This window comes from Bubalus kerabau, chromosome 2 (genome assembly GCF_029407905.1).
Source record: "Bubalus kerabau isolate K-KA32 ecotype Philippines breed swamp buffalo chromosome 2, PCC_UOA_SB_1v2, whole genome shotgun sequence".
Classification (NCBI taxonomy): Eukaryota; Metazoa; Chordata; class Mammalia; order Artiodactyla; family Bovidae; genus Bubalus; species Bubalus kerabau.
Genome location: NC_073625.1, coordinates 126,850,174 through 126,860,778, shown reverse-complemented (window position 1 = coordinate 126,860,778; position 10,605 = coordinate 126,850,174).

Genomic DNA, 10,605 nt, shown 5'->3' with positions numbered 1-10,605 from the left:
GTTTCAGGCCTTTTTCTAATTACTCTAACTCGCAGGATTGATCTAGGTCTTCTCCAGATGAATATTTTCTTAAGCATAAACTTATCACGCGTTTTTAACTTTACATGTTTATTCATTTGTCTTTCAACAAATGCTTATGGCGTGTCCTTAGGCTGAGGGGTGCTGGGGATGCGACAGAGAACAAGCTGGATCCTGCCCTCAGGTAGCTTTACAGGTAGTCTAGGGCAGTGACAGTGCATTGTGTTGTGCAGAGGAGTAGGGGGCCCTGAGTACATACATCCAGGCCTGACCTAATCAAGGGGTTAACCACAGTAAGGGTGCTTTGTGCTACTTTGTAGCTCTCACAGGCAGGGCCTGATATAATCTCTCAGTTCAGTCATGGCTCAGTCCTGTAGGACGCCCCTGCGACCCCATGAATCGCAGCACACCAGGCCTCCCTGTCCATCATCAACTCCCGCAGTTCACTCAAACTCATCTCATCCTCTGTTGTCCCCTTCTCCTCCTGCCCCCAATGCCTTCCAGCATCAGGGTTTTTTCCAATGAGTCAACTCTTCGCATGAGGTGGTCAAAGTATTGGCGTTTCAGCCTCAGCATCAGTCCTTCCAATGAACACCTAGGACTGGTTTCCTTTAGGATGGACTGGTGGATCTCCTTGCAGTCCAAGGGACTCTCAAGAGTCTTCTCCAACACCACAGTTCAAAAGCATCAATTCTTTGGCACTAAGCTTTCTTCACAGTCCAACTCTCACATCCATACATGACCACTGGAAAAACCATAGCCTTGACTAGACGGACCTTTGTTGGTAAAGTAATATCTCTGCTTTTGAATATGCTGTCTAGGTTGGTCATAACTTTCCTTCCAAGAAGTAAGCATCTTTTAATTTCATGGCTGCAGTCACCATCTGCAGTGATTTTGGAGCCTCCAAAAATAAAGTCTGCCACTGTTTCCACTGTTTCCCCATCTATTTCCCACGAAGTGATGGGACCAGATGCCATGATCTTAGTTTTCTGAATGTTGAGTTTTAAGCCAACTTTTTCACTCTCCTCTTTCACTTTCATCAAGAGGCTTTTTAGTTCCTCTTCACTGTCTGCCATAAGGGTGGTGTCATCTGCATATCTGAGGTTATTATTTATCCTGGCAATCTTGATTCCAGCTTGTGCTTCTTCCAGACAGTATAAAAAGCACACAGGTTACCTATCTGGTCACTGGTTTACATTGTCAAAACCATCAAAATGTATACTTAATGTTTGTACATTTTTATTTTATGTAAATTATACCTAAATAAAGTTGATAAAGATCTGATGTTGACTCCCAAATACCTCACCACCAACCAGTCAGAAGAATGTCCACAGGCTGATCATGCCCTACTCCTTGAATACTGGAAGACTCCTCACTAACCCCTTCGTGGCAGGACACGTAGTCTTGATTAGTCCACCGTGGCCCCCTTTGCCTTTCTGCACTGGTGCACAGAGGCTGAATTTTGGCGACATGAGTAGTGATTTCCTCAGTCCTTGCCCAAAGTGATTTATTCGTGCAGCTATAAAGGAAAGGACATGAAAACCTTTCAAGGACTATTGGATACAAGGTGTGAGTTGAGGTACTCAATCTAGGGACCCAAAGCATCCTCATATAACTCCTTTGTTGAAATGGATGGATAGGTGTCAGGTAATAAATGGAGTTTGGACCCAGCTCTGGCTCTTGGTAGGTCACTGGCTCCACAAACTCACCGGCTGGTCATTTCCCTGGTTCTCAAAGGACTAACTGGAGCAGCCATGCTTAGGTACTGGCAATAACCACACTGGTTCCTTGTCCTGTGTGGGAAGGGCTAGTAGAGAAAACCAACTAGACTGAAACCACCTTACACTCCCCAGCCAAGATGGTAACTAAAAAACAATACTATATGAGGTATATGGCAAATAATGGTGCTCCCCCAAACTGAAATAAGTAGGAATAGTGGTCTTTATCACATGCCTTTTCCATCTATCAGTATGGTCCCTATTAAAACTAGATTTATCTTGGAGGATAGCAGTGGGTTACCATAGGCTCAACCAAGCAGTAGCCTCCCAATTACAGATGTGAGCTGTCTTTGCTAGATCAGATTAAGATGGTCTTAGATACACAGTATACAACCATCATTCTGATAAACGTATTTGTTTCCATCCTTATCAGAGGAGCAAAGCAGCTCTGCACATAGGACAGGACACAGTATACACTCCCAGTGTCAGCCCGAAGCTATGCTAAATCTGCCCTTTGCCATTGTGTCCCACTCTCTGCAACCCCATGGCCCTTTGCAATAATACAGTCTTTCATTTATTTATTTCTGGCTCTGCTAGGTCTGTGTTGCTGCCTGGGCTTTTCTCTAGCTGTGGAGAGTGGAGGCTACTCTAGTGCAGTTGCAGCCTTCTCATTGAAGCGACTTTCTTGTCTGGAGCACAGGCTCTAGGGCACTCGGGCTTTAGTAGTTGTGGTTCCCGGGCTCTAGAGCACAGGCTCAGCATGGGCTCAGTTACTCCTCAGCATGTGGGATCTTCATGGACCAGGCATGGAACCTGAGTCTTGCACTGACAGGTGCATTTTTTACCACTGAGCTGCCAGTTAAGCCCCCATAATATAGTTTTAAGAACATGGGCCATTTGGACATTCTGCAGAAGATCACATCACTTATTATATTAAATGATCAAATGAGTAAGAAGTGACAAATACATGGAAGACTAAAACACATGGATTCTAGAGGGCAGAATAAAGGCTAGATGAAAATTCAGGGGGTTACCACATCAGTGAAGTTTTTAGAAATCCAGTGGCTTGGGGCATGCCCTCCCATCTCCACTGCATTAGGACAAATTATTATCTGACATCTCCCACAACTAGGAAGAAAGCACGATGCGTGGCAGGCCTTTTGGATTCTGGAGGCAGCACATTCCATATTTAGAAATACTGCTCTCATTTATTTCCTTGGTGACAAGGTACACTTACAGCAGGAACGGGTTGTGTAGCAGATCGAGGCTGAGGTACAGGCATCCCTTGCTCGTGGGCAGTGCAGCCAGTGGGCTCCACATAGACACTATGGGACTAGAGTTGTCTGTGGTGAGAAAAGATGCCATGTGGAGGGGAGCAGGATTGCAGCACAAGCCCCTGGGGCTTGGCCATAGGTGCAAATCTATGCCATCTGCATCAGAGAAGCATTCAGAAAAGAGACCCTCCTGTGCTAATGGGCCCTGGCAGAGATTACACACCTAACCTGGGATGTAAAGTGACTGAGTATCCAGATTTACCACCAGGAGCTGAGTTCTGTCACATTCACCCAGCCTTAGGGCTGGGAGGGGTCAGCAGCATTCCATCATCAGGTGGGGGTAGGTCTGGGAACAGCCATGAGTCAGGAATATAAGCAAGCTGCATGAGTAGCTGGCCCTGTTCCTGTGTCAACTATTCTTTGTACCAGTGCCTCTGTCCTAGCTCCTATGAATGTGGATTAGCTTTCTATTGTTGCCTAACTATATTATAAACTTAGCAGCCTACATTAGTAGATACTAATTATTTCATAGTTTCTGTGGGTCAGAGCTTGAGCATGACTTAGCTGGGCCCTCTTCAGCTTCTCACAAAACTGATTGAGACATGGACAGGTTGTTATTATCTGAGGATCAACCACGGGGTGATTCAGTCCCAGCTGCATGTACTTCTTTGTCAGAATCCAGTTCCTTGCCCACTGCCACCTGGAGGGGCTTGGTTTCTGATTGGCCGTTGGAGAGATGGCCCCTTTAGGTCCTTGTCACCTGTTCCTTCCATGTGGCAGCTCATAACATAGTCACTTGCTCCTTCAAAGCAAATGAGTCCTGAGGAATGCCTTGCAAGATGGGCCTTACCATATATTTTTTTTAAGATTTATTTACGGATGGCTCCACTGGGTCTTCGTTGCTGCGTGTGGGGTTTCTCTCGTTGCAGTGAGCAGGGGCTGCTCTCTTGCTGTGGTGCATGGGCTTCTCACTGTAGTGGTTTCTTTTGTTGTGGAACATGGGCTCTAGGCATGTGGGCTTCGGTAGTCGTGGTACACCGACTCTCTTGTCGCTTGGCACGTGGGATCGTCCCAGATCAAGGGCCAAACCTGTGTCCCCTGCATTGGCAGGCAGATTTATGACCAGTGAGCCACCAGGGAAGCCCGGGGGCCTTGCCATCTCATGTCATGTATTATGTATGGATTCTCATGTACATCCCTTTGCCTTTGCTTTATTTCACTGATGAGAAGCAAGTTGCAGAACTTGCCCACACTGAAGAGATTGCCTGAGAGAGGGAACACCAGGATGCAGGGCTCATGGGGGCCACTCTACAACCTGCCTGCCTCGGACTGCATGGAGGATTCCAATGACAAGCTGACAGAGGAGGGTAAAGGCTAAGCTTGGTTTGTGGACAGGTCTCCTGGTATGTGAGTACAGACAAAAATGGACCACAGCTGCTCTGCAGCCTCACTCGGAGTGGCTCCTAGAGACTGCAGGAAGGAGTATCCCCCTCTAATGACAGCAACAGGCAGTGTAGATGGTCATCCACTTTGTGAAGAAAGGGAAGAGGCCTGGGCAAGGATGCCCAGAGACTCGTGGTAGTGGTCATACTTGCTGGTTGGCCAGAGACTTGAAAGGAGAAAGGCAGGGTAATTGGGGATGAAGGTGTCTGGGGTAGGGGTGTGTGGCATGTGAACCAAAGCAGTGGGCATGGAGTGTGAACATCTTTGTAACATCTGTCAACACCCAGTAGCTAGCATCTCCCCCGGGAGAGGTTCAGTTCAGTTCAGTCGCTAAGTTGTATCCAACTCTTTGCGACCCCATGGACTGCAGCACGCCAGGCTTCCCCCTCCATCGCCAACTCCCAGAGCTTGCTCAAACTCACACCCATCCAGTCGGTGATGCCATCCAACCATCTCATCCTCTGTCATCCCCTTCTCCCGCCTTCAATCTTTCCCAGCATCAGGGTCTTTTCCAATGAGTCAGTTCTTCACATAGAGTGGCCAAAGTATTGGAGTTTCAGCTTTGGCATCTGTCCTTCCAATGAATATTCAGGACTGATTTCCTTCAGGATGGACTGGTTTGACCTCCTTGCAGCCCCTGGGAAAGGCACTATCAACCAAACAGAACGACTCTTCCAGGTGTGCTCAGCCAGCCCCTGCCCTTGGCCGTCCTATAGCTGGCGCAGCAATATCATGAACAGAGGCCGTGGTGCCAGAGACGGAGGCTACGCGTGAGTCCAATAGCATGGGCCATTCTAGCTGCACTGTTCAAAGTCCAACCTGCTGTTTACAGAAACCAGTGAGCACTCCTCTCCCCTCAGGCACCATCTCTCAAGGAGACCTACCACCCTTTTCCTCATAAAGACAGAAAATATCACAGAAACAAATTCCTACTCTCTAGATTGTCCTGAATATCTTTTATCCCCAGAGTAATGTTTCTCAGGACCTTCAGAATCACTTGGGCTTGTCACTAGTGAAGATTTCCAAACCAACCAACCTACTGAATCTCTAGATTTGGTGCCTGGGAATCTGTGGAATATGGAGGGCTTAGTCAGTGGCCTTAACACAATTCAGTATCCTAATTAAAATTTCCCCAGAAAACTGTTGTTAAGAGATGGGGAAAGAAAATATAAACTTAGGAGTGTCAAATTGAAAAATCACTTCACCATCTTAGTAGGACAAACCCATTTTTCAGTTGCCAATTCAGAAACACAGGGTCCCTGTGAGCCTGGAACTGTGCTCCAGGTTGTGATGGGCATGAAGAACATAAAGTTCAGATGAGAAGGAAGAAGTCTGCACTCATAAAACCTCAGAATTGGAAGGCAGCCCCAGAGGAGTGGTCCTGGCCTCTTCCCTCTTCAGACAGGCAAACAGAGGGTCAGTTTCACACAAGTTTCCAGCAGCAGAACAAGGTCCCCTGAGACTGGCTTACCAAGAAGTTCTGATGAAATGTCATTGCAAATGATGCCAACAGCAAGGGTTCTAGGAATTCAGAGAGGCCTCCACACCCCGTGGCTGAGTGAGCAGGAGCAGGGCCTTGGGCTGGTCCCTGAGAGGAGATGAGACTCCAGACAGAACGCAGATTCCAGGGCATCAGGCATCAGGGGCGGGGGATTCCAAAGGTGGTCAGATCAGGAACATCAGGACCTCAGCCCTGTCCAGCACTTTACACAGCACTACATCTGTGGTGTTATCACCCCAGTTCATTCCTCCACTACCCTGCCCCCCTCCATTTAACCACAGGGAACTGCTGGGCATGATAACTCCATGCTCTGGGTGAGGCATCCGGGACCCCGGAGACAAGGCAACAGGAAGGGCACTGCGAGCCACTGAGGAATGGGAGACAGGGCCTTTGGAGAGAGCCAGGCAGGAGGGGCCCTGTACCCAGAGGGAGTTACAGTCGGAGAGGCTGTGGGCTGGAAGGAGAAGAGTGTGACCCTTGCATGGGACACAGCAGCACAGGTCAAGGAGGGCAGCAGGCACTGTGGTTTGGGACAACTTCTACATATACTTCCCTTGTGGCTTGACCGGGAGGCCTGGGGACACCAGAAGAAGTTCAGGCTCACCGGGGAGGGGCTCTGGCTGCGGGCGGCTTTGCATGGGCACCATGGTGCCCGGTATAAGGTCCTTCCCTGTCCTGGCAGGGACCTGAGCCTAAGGCAGGAAATTCAAGCCACAGGCCCATCGTAGCACCTGGACAACTTCTGCCCATCACATGGGTAATGAAGGTTGACCCAGGAACCTTTGAAAATTACTGAGTTGCCTCCAAGGGAGCACATTCATTGATGACCTGGAGCCAGGCTTGAGAGGTTCTTGGGTAGAGTGGAAGGAAATGAGGTTGAGGGAGAGGGAGGTAAGCCTGCAGTAGCAGGCTGAGGAGTTCGGCTTTAACACAGGTGAAGACAGTGGGTGGGGAAGGGCGTGGGTGGAGGGGCGGGGCGGGGGGTGGGGCACTGGGACAACATGCTGGAACCACACGTGAACATGGGGTGTGATCACCGACCCAGGGGTATGTAAGTCTGCCCCACCAACACACACAGTTTGGGATCATCTATATTCTCTTTTGGTGCACATAGGGAAGAAGAGAGAATGGTGGACCCACTGGTATTGCTTAGTTCAGTATTAACAGAGCCAACTGTCACAACTTAGATGGGCCTAGAATCAAGGCCTGCAGGGAACACAGCAGGTGGGCTGACAGGTGGGAGAGGGTGCCAGGACCAAGTGAGCCGACTGCAAAATGTCTTCGGAATGTATGAGAGCAAGAAAAGCTGAAATACGTACTTTCATATACATTTAAGTACATGGGTACAATGTTTTATGTGTATGGTGGCCTTATTCCTTTAATATTTGCTTACCCAAGTGTGTGTGTGTAAAATAAAACAAGCTTCAATCTGAGTGCTGAGTTTTTTTCTTTTAGTCTGAAATCAGTTTCTACATGAAACATGCAAAAAATATCTGGCTTGAGTAAATTTTATTTTTATTTTTAAAAGAAGTATATTTTGAAAGTTCATGTTGATGACTGATTATCTTAGCTCACTGGAAGGTACTTTTGATTTTTATGAGAACAGTATGAATCTCCTCTCAGTGATTATTAGTAACTCTGATTTCTCTTGGTTCTAGACTGGTTTGAAAAGGAAATACACACTTCAGAGATCTACTGGTCTAAATGTATAGGTGTAAACTCTGGTTCACACAGCAAAACTCTGCAAAAGGTCCTGATCCAGCCTAGTAACCTATGCTAGTCCCGAGAGAGCCCTCCTTTCCTGAAATCTAAGCCCAGCTCTGCTCCTTTGAACAAGTTACCTAATCTCAATGTGTCTTAAATTCTTAATCTTTAAAAAATTTTTTAAAATTAATTTATTTTTTAATTGAGGGATAATTACGTTACAGAATTGTGTTGATTTCTGCCAAACATCAACATGAATCAGCCAGAGGTATACATATGTCCCTCCCTCTTGATCTTCCCTCCCATCTAGGTTATCACAGAGCCCAGTTTGAGTTCCCAGTTTTACAAATGGAGGTTACGCCTTGCAGTCTCCCTGTGGGGATTCAGCGAGATGGAGCTCCTAGCACAGTGCCTGGCTCAGGGGCTTACATTCACATTAGCGCAATGGTGCTATCCAATATTTCAAAGGCAGGGGAGAAAGTTCTGGGGCTTCTTTACTGCAGCTCTAGCCACGCCCCCCCCGCCCCCCACCCCCCCATCAAAAATAACTCATTGTTGTTCAGTTGCCCAGTCCTGTCTGACTCTGCGATCCTATGGACTGTAGCCTGCCGGGCTCCTCTGTCTGTGGAATTCTCCAGGCAAGGATACTGGGTTGCCATTTCCTTCTCCAATGACTCTGTTGATACACTAGAAATTATCCTAAATTTTGTATATACAATGCTTACCTCTCTTTTTCATTAGACAAAAGAAAATTTTGGAACCAAAACAAAATACAAAAATACAGTTTAACCATTTAAAATCTGTGCAGGAAGAGCTGCCGCCCAACCAGCAGGATCCAGAGTGGTTCCATTCTGCCATCTAGTGGACAGAGGGAAAAGAGACATTTAGAACAAAATAATTGCTGTTAAAGTTTGTCAACATCTGAAATTTACGGAAAGAGTTCTCTTTTTTAAAAAAAACTATAAAACATTATTAAAGGTTTATATCCTGCCAGAGTCATGTTGAAATTTTATAGGTATTTGGCTTGTCATTACTCAGGGGGCTTCCCGGGTGGCTCACCTGGTAAAGAATCCACCTGCAATGTGGGAGACCTGGGTTCAATCCCTGGGTTGGGAAGATATCCTGGAGAAGGAAATGGCAACCCACTCCAGTATTCTTGCCTGGAAAATCCCATGGACGGAGGAACCTGGTTAGGCTACAGTCCATGGGGTCTCAAAGAGTCGGACACAACTGAGCAACTTCACTCACTCACTTCACCCATGAAATAAGTCCATATTTAGTCCCTATTTTAGAGATTAGGGAAGAGAGGAATAGAGAGGTAAAGGAACTTGCCCCAAATTATACAGCTAAGAAGTAGAAGAATAAAAAATGTGTTCTCTGAATAGTATAATTAAACTCTCCTCTGCACTTTTAATAAGTTCATTTAACTTTTAAAATGCACAATAACAATCCAGTGTTCTAAACTTTTAGCACTACAACTAAATTCGTCAAAAAGTTTATATTTACATGCTATGAGTCCTGATGTTCAAGCTGGTTTTAGAAAAGGCAGAGGAACTAGAGATCAAATTGCCAACATCCGCTGGATCATGGAAAAAGCAAGAGAGTTCCAGAAAAACATCTATTTCTGCTTTATTGACTATGCCAAAGCCTTTGACTGTGTGGATCACAATAAACTGTGGAAAATTCTGAAAGGGATGGGAATACCAGAACACCTGATCTGCCTCTTGAGAAATTTGTATGCAGGTCAGGAAGCAACAGTTAGAACTGGACATGGAACAACAGACTGGTTCCAAATAGGAAAAGGAGTACGTCAAGGCTGTATATTGTCACCCTGTTTATTTAACTTATATGCAGAGTACATTATGAGAAACTCTGGACTGGAAGAAACACAAGCTGGAATCAAGATTGCAGGGAGAAATATCAATAACCTCAGATATGCAGATGACACCACCCTTATGGCAGAAAGTGAAGAGGAACTCAAAAGCCTCTTGATGAAAGTGGAAGCGGAGAGTGAAAAAGCTGGCTTAAAGCTCAACATTCAGAAAATGAAGATCATGGCATCCAGTCCCACCACTTCATGGGAAATAGATGGGGAAACAGTGGAAACAGTCAGACTTTATTTTTCTGGGCTCCAAAATCACTACAGATGGTGACTGCAGCCATGAAATTAAAAGACACTTACTCCTTGGAAGGAAAGTTATGACCAACCTAGATAGCATATTCAAAAGCAGAGACATTACTTTGCCAACAAAGTTTCGTCTAGTCAAGGCTATGGTTTTTCCTGTGGTCATGTATGGATGTGAGAGTTGGACTGTGAAGAAGGCTGAGTGCCGAAGAATTGATGCTTTTGAACTGTGGTGTTGGAGTAGACTCTTGAGAGTCCCTTGGACTGCAAGGAGATCCAACCAGTCCATTCTGAAGGAGATCAGCCCTGGGATTTCTTTGGAAGGAATGGTGCTAAAGCTGAAACTCCAGTACTTTGGCCACCTCATGCGAAGAGTTGACTCATTGGAAAAGACTCTGATGCTGGGACGGATTGGGAGCAGGAGGAGAAGGGGACGATGGAGGATGAGATGGCTGGATGGCGTCACTGACTCGATGGACATGAGTCTGAGTGAACTCCGGGAGTTGGTGATGGACAGGGAAGCCTGGCGTGGTGCGATTCATGGGGTTGCAAAGAGTCGGACACGACTGAGCGACTGATCTGATCTGATCTGATGAGTTCTGAAGATTGTCTGTGGAAGAAGAGAATGCTCTCAAGTTCTTATTGTGAATTTTTCTGGCCCACCTCTCCCATTTATAAGATCCATTTCAGCAAAGCCCTCTGCATTTATTCTGTCACACAGACTGGGAGCAGCCCAGGGCCTCTGAGGGTTATGTCTTCCCCCCAGTACTGGGTGAAATCAGTGAGGCAATAATTCCATTCATGTAAAAAAAGTCCACCAAC